Raw genomic sequence first — 25,876 nt, forward strand, 5'->3', positions numbered from 1 at the left:
ATTGTTTTGTGCCCAGATTGACTGTTTGAAATGCTTGGTGGCCTTTTCTGAGTTAACTCGGGCTCAGCCTCCAGGCTTTGCTACTGGACCTCAGGGACTTGGGGCAAGGTCGAAAAGCTCTGATGTCCTGCCCCCGAGTTCTAGTCTGAGGATTAATGACCAGTTTCCCCTGACCTCCGACCCTCCACAAAGTTCAGGAGGTCGGAGTGTATCCGGGCTGTGTTTTGTCCAGTTTCAAATGTTTTGTGAAGTAATCTTTTCATCGTGCAATTAATCTCCATTTGGCTTGAAAACGTTGAGTCCGGCGTGCCAGTTCCTGTTTTCAGGGTTTTATTAATTGGGCTAGGATGAAGTGAAGGCCCCCGCTTAAGTTCTTGAGGGTTGTTCAGCAACGTCAGTAACGCATTGATCTTCCAGCATGTTCCCCGCTCCTAATTCTCAGAGCTTATTCCCCTGGCCGTCAACCTTCTGCCAATGGCTCCCTGGTTCTTAGAAAACCCGAGGCTACTTTCTGTCTATTTTTGAGACTTTTGTGGACTCCGGGCAAATGTTGTGTGAAGAGTCTTATAGTGGAGGTCGTGACAAGCTTTGGTGGCGGGGACGGGGGGTGGTGGTGATGGAGGGTGACTATGAGGAGGCGTCAGTCCCGTGGGTTGCTCCAGACCTGTCTCTGTCTGATTAACTTTGGCTCTGGGATCCCCATGGACCGGCTGGCCCATCAAGCCTGCTATCTGAGGCAGGGCTGATAACAGTGCCCATTCCCTAGTGTGTCAGTGGATCAGGGGTAGAAAAACAAGTTGATCCCATGAGTCAAATCGTAGTTGCAGTTGGAGCTACAGTTATATTGGCATCTTCAAGTCAGGGCCTCAACAGTGACTAGGTTTTCACAGTCTTGGAATTATTTGTATGCCTGTTGGTTTTTGTTTGTATACTTTTTGGCGGTCTTGATGGGATTTGGGAAAACCGAGATTCTTTCTTTACATGTGAAGTTCTTTCCTCTTATTTCTTGCTATCTATCACTCTTTCCCTTCCATCTCGCTCTGTCCCATGTGGCCGGTCAAGAAGGTTGTGCAAGTAAGTCCTCCAGTTGGGAGGAAAGATAATGGGATATAACATGCAAATCTTGAGATCTGTGGAATCTGGTTCATAACTAATCTGAGGATTGCTGTAGGATTGTGACTTTGGCTGGGCTCCCAGAACCGGAAGGCAGTCCCCCAAAACTGGGCAACCCGATGGGGCGACTTTCGTTGTCCCATAAGAAAACCTCAGTACCATGTTTTTATCACCCATCCCCCCTTTAAAACAGACCGGGTCATCTGGAACTACTTTAGCATTGCTTGCAGGCTTCTCGCAGTCTATACTTACTTACGGTGGATTTGAGATTCTCATAAAGGGTGAATTCCATTTGAAAGTCAGTGTCAATGTTCTCTATTCAACCTGAAGGGCAGTAAATACACATATATATATATATATATATATATGGTTGTTTGGAACACCCATCAATGCCAGTTTATTTTGAATCTGAAAATTAGCTTGATAATATAGCAGATTCAACTCTTATGGCTGTTATAATTGCTATGAATAATAAAACTTCAGAAATTTAATTTAATTCAGGTTCACCAGTGTACCCATACACATGAATTTTGAAATTCCAGGTAGTGAAAATGAACTACCCAGATTCACTTGATTTCACAGGATTGAATCTCTCCCTTTCACACAAAATGAAAGTGCACAAGATACCATTTGAAATAAGCCCTTAGTCCAATATGAGGCTCGCGTGCAGAACAGGAAGGTAAAAGAGGTTGAAAGAAGGAAAGGATAGTTTTAATAACAATGCAGAGGTATGCAGATTTTGTCTTTATGACGTCTGTACCTGCTTTGTACAAACTTCCCACAGAACCTGTCGCCTCAGAGCCTTTGTCCACAGTTTTTTTTATTACATTAGAAGAAGACATTTGCATGCTTACATCATGTTTCATGTTTGAGATGTTATGCAGATTTTTGTCAGACTTCATGTAAAGTTCCTTGTAATCAGATGCAACGTTAGCAACAGATCTTCTTTTGTTCATCATTACTTGTACTCTGTCACTTTGCTGTTCCTTAAAGGAATCAAAATCAAACTTGTTATTTTTACTCACCCACATGACGTTCAACATGTTTAAAGACCTCCCAGTGTCTTCGGAACACAAATAAAGATATTTTAAGTGACATCCGAGAGATTTCCAGGCCTCCTCATAGACATCATGGTTATAGTTGTTGTCAGGGTCCAGAAAAGTACTAAAGACATCATTAAAGTGGTCCATCCGCTCATAGTGGCTCAATTTAATTTTTTCGACGATACTTTGTCTGTAACCCCCCCCCAAAATAACGACTTTAATCTATATAATTCTCCTCTGTCTTGTCAAGTCTATGGCGCAGGTTCACAAGAGCACTTCTACGCATGAATATAAATATATTCTAGTAGAATTTACAAAAAAAAGAAGTTTCAGTTGAAAAAAAACACACTTGTGTTAAGCTTTAACAGTCTTGTACCTTATCCACCCTCATGCTGCTTCATACTCTAAACATGGCTTTTCTCATCCTAGCGCTTCATGACCCTCTAATGCATTAAATTTGCTCTATTTCAGTGTTTAAATTGGAACATAACTAACAACAATTTCAGCCATCACATATGCCCACATGACAGACGTGAGCGTTTCTCAATGATACACTTACAAGGCAGGAAACTTGGAGAGGAAGGGGAGCGACAGACGAACATGTTTCTCGTCCCTGCGTCTGTTGGCAGAGCTCTGCGTCATTGACAAGACAAGAGAGGGTAGTCACGAAGGAACAGGTGTTTAAAATATCCCAGTTTTTCAAAAGTGGAAAGTAAATAAGCTTTCGGTCATTGTCTTGGTCTTTCGTTCGTGGGCTTCCAGGTGGTCTCTATGACTAATGCGTGACTGTGATTTTCAATGCGAGCTACGTGCCGTCTCAATCCAAGCTGTTTTTGCTGCATCACCTGCCCCAGCGTTCCCCTGACTTTTTTTCTTTTATATGCACCGTTCCTGCTCTTTTGTATTTTCATTTTAAAGCTTTAAGAAATGATTGTCTGTCTCAACGAGATTTGCCAGCGTCGTGAAAGATCACAAACAGGAATATCACATGACTCTGGCATCGTTCGCTTTTGTCTTGCTTTCTGTGGTTTTAATGTTTAGTATTATTTCATATCAATTTTTGTTTGGTGTTATTATTGATATATGACTAAACATAAGATTGGGGTAAAAGAGAACAATTAATCAAAGTGTGATAATTTACTACACAATACTGTACGTTTTAATAATTTCTTTCATATGGGAAAAGGGAGATTCCCACATTAACAGAAAAAAACCTGCATAAATCTTAGAGATCCACCGATATATCGGCCAATAATCGGTTTTGGTCAATAAAAGCGAAATTCAGCTATCGCCGTTTAAAAACATCCGATGATCAGGGCCGGTATATCCTGTCAATCAAAAGAGGACAGAAAAATGCAATGAATTTGTGCTCTGTATATAGAAAATGTTAAGAAACATCGCCAGTTTGATATTCAATATTAATACTCCTTATATGAATTAATAACATTCAGAAAGTAAAGAAATATTAATTTAACCTTTAGAATTTAATGCAAGTTAATACAGTATAGCCACAAAACTATCGCTTTATGTATCGGCAGATATCACTCTGAATAATCTGCTATCGGTATCGGTGGAGAAATTTAGTATTGGTACATTTCTAGTAAATCTAATATATCATGTTGAATTAAGTCAATGCAATCTCATTTCTTTACTAACTAAAATCCAAACTCTAAATCGGTGAAGAATGTCATGAACCAGATGAATTTAATATTCTCTCATTAGGTCCCTGCTAGGCATGTGCCAGGTTAACCGCGGTTACCACCAAATCCTGCTGAAACCGAGCTGGCTGCGATAATGCAAGGTATCGTTTATTTTATTGATGCGTGGCTTGTCCGTGAAGCACGGCTCTGGGATCAGTAGAAATGCTGCTTGATCTAAAAGCAGTGCGAGTTTGAGTCGCTTATAACGTGCATTTGAAAAAGCAACACCCGTCAAACATGATCATTATAAATATACTTTATTATCATAAAAATACCTGAGGAGGCTTGAGGATCGGAGATAAAAACATGTCCTTAGGCATTTCCTACTACTACGTGTGTTATGGTCTTCTTCTGCAGTGCGTATTTGGAGTTTCTGCACGAGAGCGCCCTCTGGCTTTCTGATGCAGCAGCATTTTACCGTACTTCACTCACAAGTTGTGCATAAATCACGTGATATATATTTTCGGTTAACCGGGCATATGACTAGTCCCTGCAGATTCCCACCCATAGTGTGTAAGTGTGAAGATGGAGGTTCAGGCTGTTTGTTTTGTTTAGCAGTTAGAGACATCAAGAACGCACGTATTTGTTGTTTATCTTGTAGAGAGCGCCTGAATATAAAGAGCGTAGGTATTTGTGAGGATTGTTTTTTTTAAAGGGGTAATATGACACGGCTAAAACTAATATTATCGTTTGTTTTAGATGTAACGCAATGTGTATACACGATTTAAAGTTCAAAACCGCTGTATTTTCCACATACCGTGCATGTTTGTATCTCCTCTTTGTCCCGCCTCTCTGAAACGCACAGATTTTTTACAAAGCTCATCGACATGAAAAGCGAGGTGTGCTATGATTGGCCAGTTAACCAGTGCGTAGTGATTGGTCTAATACTGCAAGCGTGTGACGGAAATGTAACACCTCTTACCATATTTGGAACATCAGGTTCCAAAGCAATTGTACTGACAGGTACGCCCACCTTACTTGCGTATACATTTGGGCGGTCTTAGCCAATCATACCACGAACTGACGTAGATTTGTGGGGGTGTGGTTACACGAGGCTTTTCAGGCAGGTCTGGGTGAGCATTCGCTTTTAGATAGAATGCATCTTTTGTCCCGACACTTTCATTTTTGCAATTTTACGTGTTTAATACATGCATGGGAAACTTTTACCAAAGACACAGAAAAACACGTATTCGCGCCATATGACTCCTTTAAAGCAATACTGCGTCTTGATAGATCTTTATTCCATTAATTTCAGAACTTAGTGATGGACATTTGTATCGTTTAGTAAAGTAATGGTCACAATATATTTAATGTACTTTCTTGGAAAGAAAGTACCAGAGTAAGTTTCTCTGGTAAAAACAGCCTGTGCAAAGAAAATAAATGGAATTTAAATGTCATCTGTCTGGAGGAGGTGTGACCTAAAATTCCCACAGTTGCAAATCTCCTCTGTGGTGTCGTTTTGATCTAAACTCCTCCGTTACTTCGAGGTGGCTGGCCAACCCTGATTTAAGTCCAGAAATATTCGCTTCCCACAGAAATCACAGCCATTTGACAATAAGGTGGCTACTCTCCTCAGGCAAAGTTCAGATATTGTTGTATTGAGCGTTTCGATGCTAATAGTAATGTTTCCCCGAGACCAATTTGGTTAAAGATGTTTTTTTTTATTCTGTTAGTTTGGTATTTAGGTTAAGTTTCCTGTCATCAAAAGCTAAATAAATCATTTAAAAAGGCTAGTTTGATGTAATTTGAGGCTTGCTTAAGACAGATTAGTCGACTAATCGAAGACCAAGTTGATTTTCAAAAAAGGTAGTTTTACTCCTCACCAATATGCCCTTCCACCCCGAACGGTTCTTCAAACGTGAGAGATGTTTGCTCTGTTTCTGCACAACGGTTGTTCCTCACATCCCTGTTTGCCGTGCCACGGGTTTCGTCCGAAGAAACCATCTGGTTCTTCGGCAAGTGTCAACACTGTGACCGCAGTGGTGTGTTTTTCTCATAACCTCGAAAAGGGGTGCGAATCGAGGTATGCCACAGTTCTCTCCATTTCATTTATTTTCTCTTTGTTGTGCTAGCAGAGGGCAGCTCCAGTGGCAGCGAGGTTACGTTTGCGACTTCCGCGGCTGGAATTTACCACATCTGGCACCGTTTGCATAGCGGACCGTGCCATCCTTCTTCACTTTACTCTCAAGTACCGTCTTGGCACAACGAACTAAACCTTCTACTTGTTATGCGGCGTGTGTATGCGTCTGAATGTGTGTGGGGAGGGTTGTGCTCGGCTGGTCTTGTTGGGATCAAGTTTCAACAGGCTTCCACGAATTGAATGAAGAACAGACAAGCACACAAAACTTGCATGAATCCCTCAAACACGTTCAGCCTTTAGGTCTCTGTAGATTGGATTTACTCGCACAGACGCCATTATATCAGGAGATTACGTTATGTGATTTGGGTGGAGTGCTTATTTTTCCATCTCCTACACGCGGCGGCTGACATGTGTGTAAGGAGTGTGTGTTTACGCTTGTGTTAGAGAGTGGAAAGACCTTCGTTGTAGCTTTCCTTGTGTTGCTTTAACTGCTGCTGTGGGTCTATTCCCAGACAGTGAGTTTAATGCAGAGTAATTATTTTTATAATAATTTTTAAGGCTTTCACTAGAAGTCAAAATGGCTCCCAGATGACCGACTGATTACCTTTGAGTCCGTGCCTGCACCTGCCTCCATGACTTACCTAGGCAGAGCTGGACCCAACTGGCCCAACGACAGAACGACTGGGTTTAACTGGGATGGTTCTTTACATGTCTTAATTGCCACTCTCTCTACTTTAGCTGTCTCTGCATTTCACATGGTTCTTACTTTCTCTCTCTCTCTCGCTCATTTTCTTGTGTGCTTTAAATACTATTGTGTACAACAATGGTAATACTATGATAATTTGTAACTCAATTTTGAGGTACTTACTATGGCATGTTATGTTGATTCTGGCTTAATTGCTTTTTGTATAACAATACCAGAAAGTCTTTCTTTCTTTCTTTCTTTCTTTCTTTCTTTCTTTCTTTCTTTCTTTCTTTCTTTCTTTCTTTCTTTCTTTCTTTCTTTCTTTCTTTCTTTCTTTCTTTCTTTCTTTCTTTCTTTCTTTCTTTCTTTCTTTCTTTCTTTCTTTCTTTCTTTCTTGAACCCAGATGACATGTCTTTCTTTCTGTCTTTCCTTATTTACCTGTTTTTTTATCTTTATCTCTTTTTGTCATCTGATTCTAAAGCATGATGACATATTAGATAAAGAAAGTAACAGATAGAGAGGGAGGGGTAGAGAGACAGGGTGCTTGAGCTCTGTGTGATGGAGAGAAAGCTGTATCTGTGCCTCTGGGCTGCTGATCAGGTGTGCTCAAGCTTTCTGTTTTCACCACTCTGTGTGTGTCTGCGCAGTCCCAGCTGCATTGTCAAGTCATTACGCTCTCCTCTGCTCTTCTGTGCAGCATTGTCTCTGTTTGAAACACTTAAGCCTCTCTTTTCAAATCTCTGCTTTCAGTCAGCTGTGATTGCTGGATTGTTAAATCTCCTGTATTGTTACCACATATTGTTCTTGCACGTCTAGACAGGAAACGTCACACATCTTGGCGTTTGATCCGGTTTATGATCTTGTTTTAGGGTTTGGATGGTTTTTCAGGAAGTTCTCTACACATCTCTGTACAGTATCTACAGTAGATAATAATGCCCTCGGATTGTCATTGTATTTGCAAATTTTGTGCGACAGTCTGACCACTGTTATTCCTTTGTTTCTTGTTTGGTCTCATTTATGGCTCTTATAGTTATTATTTATGGTCTTATACCTATCTCATACCTGTCGGCTTTGCCACGCAGGATCGAACGTTTAATAACTGCTGCTGTTTATAAAGGCTAAGGGGTCAAAGAAAGGTCACAGGCTTTTCAGCTGCCAATCGGAAATCTCGCCGCTGTCTGAAATGTTAAATCACACCTTGCCCCTAAAATCAGACCCTCTGTGTTTTCCAGGGTGAAGATGCTTTGATTTCGACTTTTTAAATTTCGTCTGGTTCCTACTATTATGAAATCTTTCCATTTGTCAATCAATACTCTATAGTGAAAATGTCTTGTCTTTTTATTTAATTTAACTCTCATATTGAACTCTTGAATTTTATTATTGCCTTTAGTTAGTTATGACATCATAATGGCAAATATGGCAGCATCATTAATCCGATTGTTAACCATGATGGCTGAAATTATGTTGAATAATAAATTAATATACTAATATATTGAGTCAATTCTGAACATACACATGTAAACAAAGGGAAACAACACAGTATTGTTAACAAATAATGAGCAACCCGACGTCTACCAACACCATGCAGCTAGTTTGTCACATTTTTGACACATGTAAGCAAGTGAGAAAGAGGGGCATGATTGAAAGCTAGGGGATGGGCAGTTGACCTGATTTGGGGGAGATGCAGAGGCTGTGATAGCGGTTGTTGTCGGAGGGTTTGTAATCCAAAACGTGCATTGTCAGATTAGAGACTGCCCCATATTACAGAAGCTGGAAGGGGAGGGTTCAGGATGAATCCACTTCTGAAGAAGATGGCTTTTCCCCCTAGGTTTATAAGGTTGTTAGGGTTTTATTTACATGCATATTGAATAAGGGCTAGAATTATATGTAGATAATAAAATAGAATAGGAAAATAGAACAGTAAACCAGAGACGGAGAACATACAAATACATCCATGTTTTTTTAGTTCACAAAAAGCACATGTCGTTAAACTTCAATTTCATTTATTTATATAAAGTTGTAAAGATTGACACCATTTAACATTTTGTATGGGGCAGTTGTAACAAAAAATTCAGCTTTAGTATATTTTATCTATTGACCAAAGTTTGAATGAAGTGTGTTATGGCACAGTTTTGTCTCTTTAATTTGTTTGCTGGTTTATGGAAGTTTATTAGTGCAAGACTGTAAAATAAATGTTTTCTGTAATAAGCGGTTCAACATGTAGAATATGGCCACCTAAAATGAAGGCTTTGACACTGCTGCAAATTGTGTTTAATTGCACTAATTGCACTAAGCCTTTGACTGCCAAAGCTGATTTTTCAGTGGCGTTGTGCGCTATAGGCTCAACGTCAGAACATGAATGGTATTTTCATATTACTACTGTGTTTCCTGTTGCAGCTTTTATTTAACGAATGTAATTATTTGGCTGTGGCATTATTATGGTCGATTGAAATGACACTAGTTTGTAATTCATTTTTTCACGGCTTGATTGTGTTACAAATGAATAGTTTTGACATCTGTTGCTGTTTGCAGTTTGTGATGTCATAACGGTTTAAAAATGTGCTGCAATGCGTGTGACAGATATATCCGTTCACGATGACCAACTCAATTAAATTAGATATGTGATTTTCTTTATTCAGTGAATTATTTCAGAGTTAATTTCTGTATGGACACATCCTAAAGTTTTAAAGGAAGTTAATAACATTAGTGGCCAGGTTATTGATTACCCAGCCCTTGTGACAACTAGCCCCGGTGTTATTTGTGTTCAGATCATTAGCAAAAAAACATACCAAAGTCTGATTTAAAGTTATAATACTGTATTTAAATGTGCACCAAATTAAAATAAGCCAGAATTTGGTTACTAGGTTTGAAACTCTTCCTAGGTAAAAAGAGAAATATTTTGACTTTTACAATGTGTCCCTTTGCGTTCGCTCTCCTGTTTGTTCTTCTTCAGTTGTTGTTTTTCCTATTGCTTTCTCTCGTTCCATCTTTCTCGTCTCCGCTGTGCTCCATGCAGAAATGATTTCCATTTCTGAATTAATGAGGTTCAGCTGAACTGAGCATCCGAAATCTGTCTCTCCGTCTCCATCACAGGTCTATGCGCAAGTACACGAGCTGAGGATTACATACTTCATCAATTTCAACATTACATACCTTCCGCAGAAATGTGCCAGTTCAGATATTTATAGGCAGAAACAAATGTTTGGTTCATATCAGAAACAAAAGTTATAACCTGTTTGTGATGACCAATGCAAAAAACCTAATGTAATCAAAACGTTAATAAAAAAAATTATTCTAGTAAATAAGAGCTAGTGGTGTTATTTGCAGGTGAAGGTCTAGTAAAATTAAAATTTGGATGGGCACGGCTCGGACTTATGTGAGGGTATGTGCGCACTGGTTGGTGCCTCGTGGGTCAGGGCCTAGAATCGGACTTTGTCACCATGGTAACACTGTGCAGTGTATGCAAAATACTACAGTGCTTTGGGACCGTTGGAGGGTGTTAAATCACCCACCCCCAACACACACAAACCCTACCTAGTGCTGCGGTATTAACAGCTTCAATTTGTTAGCTTGTTTTTGCGCTGCAGTCAATACTATGATTTAAAATAAGATTTTAGTACGGATGAAATGGCTACAATTTTAGCATCTTCAAGCTTTTGTGATGACCACATATCCGTGTGATATCTTCAAATGTAAAATGTAAATTTTGTTGTAATGTCAGAGAGAGAGGTGCCAATTGGTCAATAATCCGCTAAGTAGCATTGATTCCGAGCGTTTAGTTCCTCTGGCTGGATACTTTGGTTGGGAAGCAAATCGATGCTGTTGAATGGGGGCCTCAGTGATCAGGGATTTCCTGCTCCATACACACTGCGGTCACATCATTTGTCTTCATTTGGCGTACGATTATTCTCTGTAATGGGCTTCATCAGAATGAAAAAGTTAACACACCTAGCCAAAAGGACCTTGGACATGAAGTGGCTAAGATTATCAGGCATTCACAGCGGTGAAAGATTCGTTTTTGATTGTTGCCCGCAACTCTCCATCCTTCTTCTCAGAAGGACCGTCTGCGAAAAAATCGAGGCTGGTCTAAACTAGGTTGCAAGTAACGTATAGTAAATATTTGTTTGGGTGATCGACATCAATTAGTCATTTTTTCTCATTGAATGCTTGCTGACAGTCAAAGGAAATCCCTTTTTAGATTCCGTTAAGTTACTCGATGACAGCTCCCGGATTTTTAGATGATTGTGTGTTCCATTGTCTGGAATTGGTCGGGTCGTGGTTGGGGGGGGTTCTCTTTGAACTACTGCTTTACAATTGATCACAGGCCCTCAAATTACCCTCTTTAGATCAAGGTTACACCTTTAAAGCTGCTGGTTATCAGCACTGAGCTACGGCGGTGTCCGATATGTTTTCTTTGGAAATGGAAAGCCTGTTAACATCTTTAGGAAGTGATTCTTCAATCTACTACCCTTGTTCTCACCCCCTCCCATTTTGTGGGAAAGATAAAGTCACTTCCTCGTGTCTTGGCTCTCCTCACCCTCCTCCCGCGCTGAGTTTTATTGGTCTTAAGAGTTGTCCATCACTGCTCTTGCTGTTTGAAGTGCTTCAGTCGTATATCACCGCCTCTTCTTGCTGGATGTCCTCCTACTTTCTGCCAGGGCTGTATTTGTTTGTGTGTGTGTTATGGATGGGCATGAGCATGCAAGCATGTAGAAATTCTGCCAAAAATATAAATTCGGTCAACATTTATTCACCCACATGTTGTTGAAAGCCTGTATATCTCTGAGAAACTGGTTTTGTCAGTGGTTTTGTGTTCATACAATGGAAGTCAATGGGGGCAATGTTGTTTGGTTACCAACATACTTCAAAATATCTTTTGTGTTTTGAAAAAGAAAGAAAGTCATACATGTTTGAAATCACATGAGGGTGAAAAAATGATGAATGAATTTTCATTTTTTGTGTGAACTACCCCTTTAAAATACCTGAAATGGTGTATAATGTTAGTAGTATACCTTTCTTCCTGCAAAACCCTATTTCTAGGGTTTTAATTAGTTTAAAAGTAAATTGAAGTTTATTCCCTTCAGTCCATTTCCTTTTCACTTTTTGAGTTATTCTGTGTCTACTTTCATGCTTATTTACTTCACTTTTTTGCCTCACTCGTGGCCTTTGTTTTCTCAATGCTCTCTTTGCCCTTGTTTTTTACCTAACAATCCTTTTCCTCGCTGCTCTCTCTCTCTTCATCGCTCCCTCTCTCAGTCGAGGACAAGGAGGTGAAAGCCAAGCGGATTACAGTGGCAGTTTAATCTGGCCGACCTACCAAAGGATTTTTTTCTGCACTTTCCCGCAAGCTTATGAGGCAAAGGGGGCGGGGAGTTGGGGAGGGGGGTGGCAGGGGGACCGGAAAGTGTTGAAAGGGAACAGGATTTCGGATTCAGAGGACATAGTTGGTCTAGGAACCTGTGTCAGATCGAATCCAGACTTTAGAAAATGAGGGCTGGTAGGGGGTGACATGAGACTGTGGGTGAGCAAGCAGAGGATGTTAATGCTAGTTTGTTACTCATTTGTTTCCATCTGTCCAGTCATATTGCATCTGTGCCTCTGTATTCCCAGAGTATTAAAGGGATAGTTCTTCAAATTCTTGAATGTTTTATTTACCCTCATGTTGTTCAAAACCTGTAAAACACGGATGAAGATATTTTGAGAAATGTCACAGTGGTTTTGGGTCAAAGTCAATGAGGTTACCAACATTCTTCAAAATATCTTCTTAGCATCTTTGGATCTTGAGACCCATTCACACCAATGTGTTGATCGTTGATTTTAATCAGCTTGTGCATTTAAAACGGGAAACCACAACGCAGTCTTAGAATAAACATATAAGCCTATATTGTCTGTTGGTGTCGATGTTAATATTACTATCGTTATAGCTATCTTTATTGTTATCATGCTTGGTATAAATGTGCCTTTACTCAATCAAGACTTGGCTATAAATTTGCAGGTTCTAGTTGATTCTGCAATTTACCATTCACTTCTGCTCATTTTTAGTTTACCAAAGTTTCTAATAGACTAAGCTAATGACCACCAGCTACGCTAACGCTAGTGACTAACTATGTAATGTGATTAACGATTGCCAAATTCTACTTCTAATAGCGTCCTTTTACAACCATTTCAGCTCTCCATTACCCTTTTAATTTCTACTTTAAATTCACAGTGAACTACTATTTTCATAGCCTCACCACCGGGAACAACTCAAAGCACACCAAGGGAATTGAATGCAAGGGCCATTTCGACGTAATGACCGAAGCTATATTGTTCCTCTGACATAAAACCAGCTCACCAACCATCGCTAACAGAATAGTGGTCAAACAAAGCGGTAACGCTTGTCTCTCTCCGCACCTTCTTTGATGTGGCTCATATCGTTTGTACTTTCATCAGCGCTCCCCGCTGTGAGAATTTAAAAGGAAGGGGTCCCTCCTCCAATGGGATTAGCTTCGAACTGGTACTTGTCCAGTGGCGTCGATGTTTTTGAAAATGACTTAACTAACCTCCACTCACGGGAGACTTCGGGAGGTTAATGTGGGCTCGAGAATTGTTTGCCTTGCAATTAACATGCTGGATGGCCTGATGGGGGGACGTCAAGAGCTGTAATAAGTAAGAAACAAGACTTCATGCAACTGCGCTTACATTTGACAAAATGCTGGGTTGTTTTAATCCATTTTTGGATCTGAAAAACTGATAAACCCAACCGTTGGGTCAACCTAGAATTTTTTATTTTAGGAAACAATACTGTAATTGCATTGTGTTGGTGTTTCATTCCTTGGTTTTCTATCTTGTAGACATCTTTCTAGAATGGCCAGTGGTGGTCTTCTTGACATGGCCTCAGCATTAGACCTTATTTTAGCCGGCACCAGGTGCACAATGTTTTGGGGGGGTGTTACATGATACAGACCAAATGTAGGGGTGGATCTGCACGCAGCCCCTGGTTTAGATAGGGTAGGATGCTGGGTCAGATTTGTTGGAGTTGATCGGTGGAGGGCGTCTGAAAGGTCAGGTGTAGGGCGGAGGGCGCCAGGAATAGGGGTGTGAGATGCCTGCTGGGTTTGCTGGCACTGTGAGGGACGCCGTGGGTTGGGCTTTCTATCAGTCTTCCAGTCCATGCCACCCTGACCTCTAGGTGTCCCGTCGGATGAACGTGAACTCTACTTCTCCCATCAATTTTTTTGTCATTCTGCTTTTTCATTTATTCCTTGTTCACTTTTAGATGGCTTGTTACAGTAAAATTGTACTTTGCATTACAGATAATGCATCTCATTTATGATTAGCTATGACTAGTTATGCAGCCCACCAATAATGTTAGAGCATCCAGATGCAAGGAACTCCTACTAGCGACCTGGTGACCTCCATCAATAAAATGATCCTCGATGTGAATGGAGCTTTATTTGCAGACTGCTTTCGCCAACGCTTCTATTAATCATCTTTCTTGCGTCCCTTTTTTACTTCCGCGCTTCATCTCAAAAACGCAACGCTCTGGATCTAAGATGCCTGAGGGAGGGAACGCAGACAGGACCTGTCACCATGACAACGGCTTATGTGAGCTGCCTGACACCCAGACTCGATTGTGGGAGGGGGTGGGGAGTGAGAGAGAGAGAGCGAGGGCGTGGAGACAGACAACCCCGTTATCCCCCCTGGGACTTTTCGGTTTGCGTGTTCACATGCAGAATAAGCATAAAGACAGAAATTGTGAGCGAGACTGAACGCTGTATGCTGCACACATCCTTGCGGCATCCCCAGGGTCTAAGTGCCCCTTACACATTGAGATCGGCGTCAAGCCGAAACCATTTTTCACCTTACGTTGTCGAACACTTTGACACCAAGTATTTGGTTTCTAATTTCACTCTAATCACATTATGATACAAGCGTAGTTGAATTCCATCCATGCTTCCTACATGGCTAATGCAGTTAAAGTGAGCTTTAGCTAAAAGGTTTGGTTCATTTAGCTGAACATAGACAGGTGTCATAGTATCCACCAGAGAAGACCACAACTAAATGGGCCTGATGATTTAGTGCAACATCAATGTTTTTGTACATTTTTACATCTCTGTATCTGTAAAGATGTGGTGGGATTGGCATTATGGTCAGCTGGATTTTGCAAGTACCTTGTTCCCTGATAGCACACATACATATGGGAGATGACTGTTTCATGTCTGCATTTATATCTGCAAGACGTATTTTTGGATTGCTTGCCCATCTGAAATGCGTCTCTGAGAGGTTTCCTGTCAGATGTCATATAGACATCTAAAAGATGTCTGTAAGATGCTTATGATTTAGAATGTATGTAAAACTGCTTTTTTAAGATGTTTATCAGATGTTTCTACAGCAGATGTTTTCCAGATCTTTAGCAGACCTCTTACAGACATACCTGTGCTCTCTAGGTTTAGGTCTAGTTTATAGAAGAAAATTACATCATGAGAGGCATTTTGACTTTTGTTGCCTAGTGATATGTTCTTAAATTATTTACTATGAGAAACTTAGGGTATGTTTAAAAGAAAACGATGTTCTAAAATCCAAAAGGTTCACATGAATCTGTGAAAACGTCTTAAAAACGTTTACGAATTCAGTAACTTGAGCTGCACAAGCACAGTTTTGTAGTCCGCTGATGTTGTTGTTTTGGTTGTCCAGCGCTCGCACATGCATATCTGAACAAGTATCATGTAACATGCATGTACATTATGTCGCTGTTTTCACAAGGTCACATATTATAACAGTTTTGTTTTCAAAAATTTTCATGCATTTTCATGCTCCCAAAATAGCCAAAACGCATTAAATTCTCTTTTTATAGTTGCATGACAAAAAATCTTTTCTAACTAAGCAATTTTTTCTTGTTTTCTAGTACAAATATCTAAAAAATTCTTAAATCAAGTAAGTAAAGAAACCTAAGATATCTAGTCTTCGTGAGAAAAAGTATAAGAATTAAGTAGGTTTATGTTTAAAAAAGCACAACAATCTGCCAATGGGGTACAAAAATAATCTTGGATCAGATACTTGAAAAAACTTGAATTCAAGTTTATTTTCTTAGCTCACTGGTAGACTTTTCCTTGTCAAGTAAATATATTTTGATTAAAAGATTTTAAGATATTTGTACTAGAAAACGAGAACAAATCTCGATTTTCAACTTACCCTGCAGAAAAAAGTGGGTTACATATTACAGGGTCCAAACTAGGGCTGTCACGATTATGACATTTGATTGACGATTAATTGTCTAATAAATCATTGCGATTATGACGATTAATTGTCTGTTTTAGGGCTTTGTCGATTATGACGATTAATTGCCTGTTTTTGAGCTTTGACATTTAATTCTCACACATTTTTGATTCAGCGATTGAAACGACCATATTGTTCTGAATACAAGACTATGTTTTTTTCTTGGAAATACATCGGAAAAAATTGGGTCATCATACTTAAGGTTTAGGCTTTTACCTGTCAATAATACAACCGCCAAATACTTGTAAATTAAGTAAATTGATCAGGTGTGAATTGAAGCCACCATTAAAATGCTATCAGTCATAGAAAAGCTTCTAGTCTGTTTTTTTCTCACTTGCAAGACTACAATAAAATTTTACTTGTATGTTAATGAAATTTTGGTAGATTGGTTTTCACACTGATATTTGCTTAAATAATGTTAAATTGTACTGCAGGTAATTTGTATGGTATATGCTTTAGTATTTTTTTTTTTTAAGTGATTGTGTTGTGGTGGTACATTTTACAAGTATTACCATGCTTTAGTTACAATATATACACTAAAATGTGCAATATGCAGATGCATTGCAGCTCTCCCTAGTGTCTTCTATAGAGATGTGCAATAATTGCGATGATCTGAAACCATCGCGATGAGGTCAAACAATCGCGATGAGACGATTATTTAATAATCGTGACAGCCCTTGTCCAAACATAAAAAAAATCTTCTCAGTCCTCGCAAATCGAGGACGTGCTATGAGATTTTATTGTTTTGTTCTCAGAGGAAGGTGGAGACTGCCCATCCTGTGCTATGGAGAGATATTTCTGTCAGGCTGTTTACTTATTGATGGGAATGCTAGCACAGGTTAGCATGACATGCACACGGCTGCACGCCTGTGTTTGCAGTCAAGCAGAGTTCCTTTTTAAACACATGCTGCCTCTTCTTCTACAGCTGTGATTGTTGGGCTTTCAGGTACTTGTATACTTGTAATGTCTTAAGAGCAGGGCATGTTTTAAGTGCTCGGGAGAGCACAGTTTGAACCGATTTGAACCTAGGTTAGCTTTAATGTTACTGCACCTATTGGCAGTGTAATAACATTGTGTGAAAGTGGAGAACTGTAGCGCTTGCCAGCAAGTTGTTGGACTCGGGATTTGACCACTGGCTGGGTGGGCTGACCACTGTTCGCCGCAGCTGGTTAAGAGTTGGCTGACATACGTTCAGTGGTTTCACTCATGATCTGTAAGGGATTGTGGATTTGTGAGGGAACCCAAAGTCATATTATTTACCAGGCAGAAGCTTGTTGAAATGTAGTTGGGTTGTTGGGGAAATGTTTGGAGTGGGATTGTTGTTTATGGTTTTCTTTTTTCTCTGTCAGCACCAGGTGTGCTTTCTAACTTGGTTATTTCCATTGTCACAACTTCATTTTCCTCTGTTTGTGCCAAGCAGTTTTTCTTATGCTGGGGTTGTCACGACATGTGTACCGGTGACAAAATCTCCCAGTTCTCCACAGCAAAAATGAATGCTTTTAAACACACAATGTTTGAAACACACAATTTTATTGGGCCAATATTTTAATAATGTAAAATGTAAACTGTTGTATGCTGAGCTCCAAACTCGACAGAGTCTTTCCAAAGAGGAATGATTTCTGTTGAACACAAAATAGGATATTTTGTCTTGTGGTTTTGTGTTCATGCAATGTACGTCAGTGGGGGGTCAATGTTGTTTGTGTTCTGCAGAAGAAAGTCGTACAGGCTTGGAATGACATGAGGATGATTAGTCATTTTTATAAAGTAGCTGTTTTGGAGATCCTAAAAGCCTTCATAGCCTTGATAGACATGGACTTAAGATTTTTTTTAAACCACCTGTACTTTATACGATGAGTGCGTTTACATGCACAGTCTTACTCCGATTATGCTTAATAAGCTGATTACATGTAAGTCATGTAAACGCATAAAACGGTTTTCTTTTATCGGGGAAAGATCATAAACGGCGTAAGCAAAACCCGCTCGGCAGAGGTAGTTTTTTGCCCATTACTCCAACTTCGCGCTGCATGTAAACGCCTTTACCGGTTTTCTCTCAGTTTTGTTTATGTGCGCATGTCTGACAGTGCATTAGTAAAAGTCCCAAACGGAAGTGATAGTAAATAACGCATAAAAGTCAGCTCTCGAATCATGCAGTTGATGTAGAAACGTCAAAATGAAGAACTGTTGTTGCATACGCAGGTACTGTGGACATGAGAAGAGATATAAAAATACAGCTTCTGACCGTTTTCCCACTGCATTTTTAATTACTAAACAGACTATCGACGGTGACGTCACTGCACACGAGAAACCCGGCAAGTCTCAAACTTCCATGTAAACGTGGTTTTATGCGTAGCCGGTTTATTACTATGCATGTAAATGCATGAAAACAGGTTTCTTTTATAAGCTGATTTTTGATAGATATCCGTTTATTTTGTGCATGTAAACGCACTCGTTGATTTTAAAGGGGTGACATGATGTTGGTGATGGGTTTGTTTTGAATTTGAATGTGTGGTATATGAATGTTTCTTTGCACGCGTCCTCAGAGAGCTTATCACTCTAATTGAAGTGCAAAGGGTACAGAGCGCACACGTGTGAATGTGTGTGTGGCCCTCGTGAGAAAAAAGTGAGATATCTGACACAGCCAGTGAGGTGGTGAGCTGGGTCAGGGCTTGTGACTCGCAGAACATGTGTTGTAGCCCAGGGAGTCCATTGGTGTCAGTCTCATTTAATTTGGATTGTAGATAATTCACCTTTCACTTTGGGCATGTTTCTATATCATTCAATTGCTTTTAGTGGATGTAGAGCAAGATGGATAAAGTAAATGTGAAAAACAAGGTTTAATGAGCTTAGAAAGAAGATTTAAAGACCGGTAAATATGTATTACGAAAGAATATGTACCTGTAGTTCACCCAAAAATGAAAATTCTGTCATCATTTACTTAACCTCTTGTCATTTCAAACCTGAAACAAAAGAATGTATGGACACAAAACCAATGGAAGTCAATGGGTACCGCCGTTGTTCGGTTACCTACATTCTTTAAAATATCTTCTTTTGTGTTCTGCAGAAGAAAGAAAGTCACACAGGTTTGAAATAACAAGAGGTTAAGTAAATGATGACAGAATTTTCATTTTGGGGTGAACTTTCCTTTTTTAAGGGACCTGTAGGGCCGCTCAAAAAAAAAAGTGAAATGCGACAACATGCTAAATAATGCAAAATGTGATGCGATATTAGTTTGTGAAAAGAGTTTGTAAATTAATTTTCAATTATTTTGACGTTTTAAATCATAAAATATTTATTTCATATATATATTTATATAATCCAACATGTTGAGAAAAGAAAGCATCACTACAACTTCACAAAGTTTCTGAAACAATTATGATACGCAAATTTGTGATATTTTAATATTTTAAACGAATTGTTCAGCTCTTTGTGAGATTTTCGTGCATGTAACTTGACAATTTTGTGCACTTGAAGTCTAGCCAGTACGTCTGTTGTTTACCAAATGGGAGTTCGCTTCTTTGCTAGCATTGTTTTCTTTCATTCTGCATTGTAACTAATAATACTGATAACAGGTTGAGCTTTGGGGTCGAAGCTTTCGAGTTTTCGAAAATAGTTTTTAAAGTTATTCTGTATAAAAAAAAAGTAATCGCTATCTGTTTCCACATAGTGTTGCTTTTGTCAACGAAAATTATGACGAAATATGGTCGTCAACGAACCTTTATCACGTGACGAAAATGCTGGTCATGTGACAATGACTATAATTAAATGTATAATGCAATATTGTTGATGAATAAAAACGAGACTAAATGTGGTTTACAAAATAAAAACTATACTAAAATGTCTCTTCATTTTTGTTGACCAAAACGAGATGAGACGAAATGTTATAACGTTATTTCTTCTGATGCTTTAACCTAGATGCGGAGCGGAATCCTGTTATTTAAATATCATCTGCTGTTCTGCGTGTCTGAGTGAATTATGTGCACAGTTTAACATACAACACGAGTGATGGTCGAGGATTTATCTGCGTCTGCTCTGTATGAGGATATGAACACATGAACTTCATCTCCAGAGTTGCTCTGAGAGTTTATTTTACGAGCGTTTACTGTTTGAGTGAAGCTATCGGCAAACACAAAAACTCAAGCATCTTCTCAAAGACCCGTCAAAATAAAAGTCCCGTTAAATTGAACACTCCGACAAAAAATACTTTAGTTAACTATAATAACTTTAAACCTCTCTAGCTCCAGTGCTATGTGCAAAATAGTCTGCATTAATTTACTGCATTCTGTATGCTACTACAGTGCACTGAGGGCAGTCACTCTTTTCCTGTTGGTTCTTTGCAATGCTGGCAAATGTAACCTTCCAGTTGACTTGCGAAATCACTTCCATTTGTTTTATTAATAAAGGATATTGGAAGTAAAATTGGTCTGGGTTATGACAAATACTTTGATTTTAATAGTCACAAAGCAAGAAAAAGAAAATTTGTATAGGAAAAAGATGCATCGAGAATCCATTTTATCATCGCATCGCAGCCCTCTGAATCGTAATCGAATCGCATTGTGACGTGCCTAGAGATTCCCACCCCTACCGATGGCCGTAAATTCCAATCAGACGTCTTCTGTGTCTAGAATGGATGTATTCTTGAGTCTGTAAGGTAACAATAATATAATAAGATAACCTTGTTTGAAATGGGTTTGGCTAAAAGAAAATTTTGGTTTCGTCTATACTTTTAGGTACTTACACTATATTGACTGGGTTAAATAGAATTGCATTACTAAAAAGAGACTAAAATTCAATTTTCATTGACTAAAACTAGACTAAAATGTCATCAGTTTTCGTCGACTAAAACTAGACGAAAATAGTCATGGATAATTCTGACTAAAATAAGACTAAAATGCTCAAACAACACTATTTCCACAAAAACAAACGCAAACACGCCTGTCCCTGAACATGACTTCGATAACAGCCCCTGAGCAAGCATAATTGTAGGCCACTGAGATTGAAAAAGCTGGGGGTTCTGGGAATACCGTGTTTTCGCGTGTGTGTACATGCGTGTGTATTTGCGGGGTGGGGGTTTACATGAGGGGTTTCCTCGGAAGATTTGTTTACCGGTAATTAATTCACCTGATTGATACAACAGCTGTTGGCACCATGGGAGGGAAACGGGGAGAGACGAGGGAACCTCTCCATAGCGGCTTCCCAGTGTTACACGGTGTAGACCGCCGTTCCATCGCTCCATTGATTAAAAGGCACATCTGTCAGCCAGAACTGCTGATTATGGCCGCTTGCGCTCACTGGCTAATCTTTATGGAGTCAACTCCACTGACAGAGTTATTGGAAGTGGGGGATGTTGGGAAATAAGGACTGGAGGAGGAGAACGAGTGGGAGATGAGAGGAGTGGAGAGTGTGGTGAAAGGCAGTAAATGGGGAGAACTTAAACGGTCTTGAATGTTTGCTTGAAGTAAAGCAAACGCAGCCAAGAGAATAAAAAAATGTTTGAGGTTTTGCCTAGTAGTTTTTTCCTTTTTCTACAAATGTAGATAAAAATTGTGTGGAACACACAAAAAAATATTTTTTTAGTTTAAATGTGAAGGAGAAATTTTATTTACCCTCATGTCGTTCCAAACCTGTATATGACACTTTCTTCTGTAGAAAACATAAGAAGATATTTTGAGAAATGTCTTAGTGGTTTTTGTCAACACAATGGAAGCCAATGCAGGTTAAAATTGCAGTGCCTCTGTATTGCTCATTCAACTTCACTTAGATGCCAGCGACTACTTGTTACCAGCATACGTGTGGTTGTGTTACTCGGCAGGTGATCTGGGTTACCCTGTTCATCCAAGAACGGATAAGGCCAGATCCATTCCTCATCCTGGAACCCTGCACCAGATCGATGGCCAGATTAAGCCTTTCCTCTCCTGTCCGATGCCCAGCCGAGCTCAGCGATTGATGCTGATAATTAAAACAGCAGTGGCTAATTACTTCAGAGGGTTTGGACCGTGTGTGTGGATGTTAGACATGCGTTTGAAGTTATCAGATGAGTGAGGGGTTAAACCTTTCGAAGAGATTAGTTCATGTTTAATTGATCTTTGGGCATTAAGGGAAGAAGGAAGAATAAACAAGGTTGCATGATAGGGATTAAAGAAATTGTTTGGGAGAAAGTTACTTTTTGTCATTATTTACTTGCCTGTATGGCTGTCTGAATCTGAATACTGTCATTGTTTTCCGTTATATTAAAGTAATAGTTCACCCAAAATATTTTTTTTTTAATTTACTCTTCAACGAAAATGAAAAGAATTCCAAATTCCGAAATGACATAACCCCAAAATCATATGTGATAGCTTAACTAACTAAAAATATGAATATATGCGTTTTTGAAATCTAATAAATACATAATATTAATAATAATTATAGTTAAATTAAAAGAATTCCAAAATTAAAAGAATATCTGGGATGGCATGAGAGTGATTAGATTATGAGAGAATTTATATTCCTTTAAAACAATTGAATGATTGTGTAAACTAGGGCTGCACAATATTAGGGCTGTCAAACAATTAATCGCGATTAATCGCATTCAGAATAAAAGTTTGCGTAGTATATGTCTGTGTAAGGTGCATGTTAATTTTGCGTTTATAAACGCATGCATATACATGCATACGTAGGAAATATTTACATGTATTTATCTATATGTACCAATTATTAGAATTATATATAAATGTTTATTAATTTGTATATTTTACAGTTTTCTTAAATATATGCATGTATGTGTATGTGTATGTGTTTATAAATACAAAATTAATATGCACAGTACACAGAAATATATTATGTATACACAAACTTTAATTCTGGATGCAATTAATCACGATTAAACGGTTGACAGCCCCACACAATATATTGAAATTATCGCTTCATTGCAAATGTGTGTATTGCAGTGGTTTGGAATAACGTTGTTAGATTTGTTTTTATGTACTGCAACAGTAAAACATGTATGTTTATTTACCAATATATTTTAGGGCAATTCCAGGATTATGGATTATTTACATTACATTACATTTGCAGTCAACAGTTGAAATATAAACTCTCAGAGAATGTATTATTACAAATATATTGAACCACCTATTTAGATTTTCCTAAATCCCTGTACAGAGTCCGGACTTGAGAGAGAAATTTCAATCTATACGCAAGTTTTTTATAAAAAATGAAAGGGAAATAAACACTGTTATGGATTTGACAACAGAGGACGCACATTTTTGAAAGACATACATGCAATTAAAATGCACAAACAATATGCAATAATACCCCACAAATTAAGAAGAAATGCCTTTTCATAGAACATATAGTTGCAATATAAAAATTTCCTGTGCCCATTTATAAGGAACATAGACCATTATGGATGTGACATTTCTAAAAGCGGAGCTTACCTGACTATGATATACCATACTTTAAAAATAAAGAAATGCTTTAAAAAATAACGCTTTAAAAACTTTTAAACAGACCTCATATGGGTATTTTAACCTTCAAATATTCATGTATCTATCAGTATGGTGAAAACCTTTGGTAAAACATTTTAAGGTTGACATTTGCATGGAAATTGCCCTTTAGTGTAATTTAAATTGATTTAACAAACATCATATATACTTAGAAATGTTAAGATTCTCTTCAATATTGTGTAGCCCTCGCATAAAAATTGACCAAATTTTCATTTCTGAGCGAACTATTCCTTAAACACGATCTGGGATGCGTCTGCTTTAGTGGTCGAGAGAGAGATAGCGGTAGCAAACAGCCAAGCCTATCAAAAGCCATGGGCTCCTTTAAACTCTATCTTAATTCTGCTCTCTCTCTTTTGCTCCCTGGCCAGGCAAGTGATTGACGGCCTGAGGGTTTTAATGGGCACCAGAGAGCGGGAGAGCCAAGGTCTGAGTTGTCATGGCAACAAGCCGATTGGGCCCTCTGCCTCTCTACCTGAGTGCAGTGCAGTCGCTCTGTGTGTGTGTGTGTGTGTGTGTGTGTGTGTGTGTGTGAGAAAGAGCTGCGAACGACTCGTGTAGCTCATCCTTCCCACTGATTGGACGCCGGTCATTGTGCCCTGTGATTTTCTTATAGTTTATCCGTCCGTGTGTACGTGTTAATGAAAGTCCTCATTCATATATCCACTCGTGCGCGTGCTGTGACAATAGAGTGGGAGCCATTGTGCTGGTTAAACCTACACCAGCCACTGTGTAAACAAAATCTCACCGGTCCGATCTGTCACTCAGCCCCTCCCTCGCCTTAACCAAACACGCTCACCAATCCCTCCACCGCATGCAAACACCGTGGCTGGCCCTACCTCACCTGTTATCTACCCCGTGCCAGCTTCTGGCTCTATTTTATTCCACATTTATGAGAAAGTGCATCCTTGTGCATGGATGATATGGAAATTCGTTGGGTTTTGTGTGATTGACATATTTGTAGAAGTGTGTTAAGGCAACAGTTGAGGTAAGAAAAATATTGTCATGTAGGATATTAACCCTAATCCTCTGTGGAGCAAGTTTGAAGCTTTCGTATCAAGATTCTGTCATCATTTATTCACCCTCATGTCGTTCAAAACCTGTATGTGACTCTTTTCTTCTGTGGAGCACAAAAGGAGATATTTTGAGAAAGTGATATTGTGTCTATACAATGTAAGTCAATGGGGGCCGATGTTGTTTGGTTGCCAACATTCTTCGAAAGATCAGATTTTGTGTTCTGCAGAAGACAGAAAGTCATACAGGTTTGAAATGGCGTGAAGTTGGTAAATGATCAAAGAAATTTCATTTTTGGGTGAACTGTCCCTTTAAGAGCAGAGGCGGGATTGAGATTTGTGGTAGATTTTCAGCGAATATTTTCTGTGTATAACTTACATTTCTGTCAGGCGCCAGCACTTCCTGTCTTCGTCATTTATGGCTAAATGTTAACTTAACTCTATATAGTTCTGTTTATTACAGCTTGTGTGTGTGAGAGAGAGCGCTAAAAACAAGGAATTTGCGTATGTTTGTGTGTATGTAGCAGTGCTCTCTGACCTCTTGGGGTCAGCGCTGAGTGTCTGGGCTGTTAAGGTCAGCTGCACCAAGGCGGTTTGCCCTCCTCCACCCACAGCGGGAGGGATGGATAGAGGGGGATCTGATTACAGGATGGAGGAGGGGTGTTGGGTCATGTGTAATCCCCCCGTCTCCCCCTGTTTACCGGCATGGGAAAGACACGGCTGAGGTTGGCTTTGTCTGGGGTGATGAGGGCCTGTAGCCTTCAACCTAAACAACTGCTCACATGACAAGACATTCTACATGTTCATCCGTGTTTTCTTTTCTAACCCTGGTGTTTGGCCAAATGTTGTGGTTTGTTGAACATCAGTTGTTTGTTTTAAGGGTCAGTGATGTAGGCAAGTACAGGGGCATTGAAAAAACAGCATCTCTATGATGTCATTGTGTTCATAGAATTTTTTATATATATATTTATATCATTTATATATTATTTATTATACAAAAAACTGAAATTATTTTAAATTATTTTCAGTTTGAATACTTTGGAAATATGTTTTGATGCTAAATATTATGAATTGCTAAGAGTTGGATTTAACATTTATTTGAAGCAATCTGTAACTTGGCTATATCGCCATCTTTGTTTAAACCGTAAAATTACAGGTTACTTGGGTTGAATTTAAATAAAGGCAAATTGACATTACCCCCAAATCATATGTCATAGCTTAACTAACAAAAAATATGAATATGCGTTTTTGAATTCGAATACATCGTAATAAATACATAATATAAATAATAATAATAATTTAAGTTAAATAATATATATACTATAATATGAATGTAAATTATTTGTATGTACTTGTTAGTAACTGATTTGCTTGTTTTTAACCTAAAAAGTTACGGATTGTAGCTTTAATTGAGTGTACTGTTTTACATGTAAAATAGTGAGAGATTTGAAACAATGTAACATTTAATATATCTAAGAGAAGTAAAAATGGCAAAAATGTAC

General features: G+C 38.9%; 1 protein-coding gene across 1 annotated transcript in view; it reads left to right on the plus strand.

Moving 5' to 3' along the window:
• The window catches only part of ssbp4 (single stranded DNA binding protein 4), a 53,718-nt gene that overhangs the window by 13,263 nt on the left and 14,579 nt on the right, over window positions 1-25,876 (plus strand). The gene's annotated exons all lie outside the window — the stretch shown is intronic.

Source organism: Triplophysa rosa, linkage group LG25 (assembly GCF_024868665.1).
Source record: "Triplophysa rosa linkage group LG25, Trosa_1v2, whole genome shotgun sequence".
In the NCBI taxonomy this organism is placed as follows: Eukaryota; Metazoa; Chordata; class Actinopteri; order Cypriniformes; family Nemacheilidae; genus Triplophysa; species Triplophysa rosa.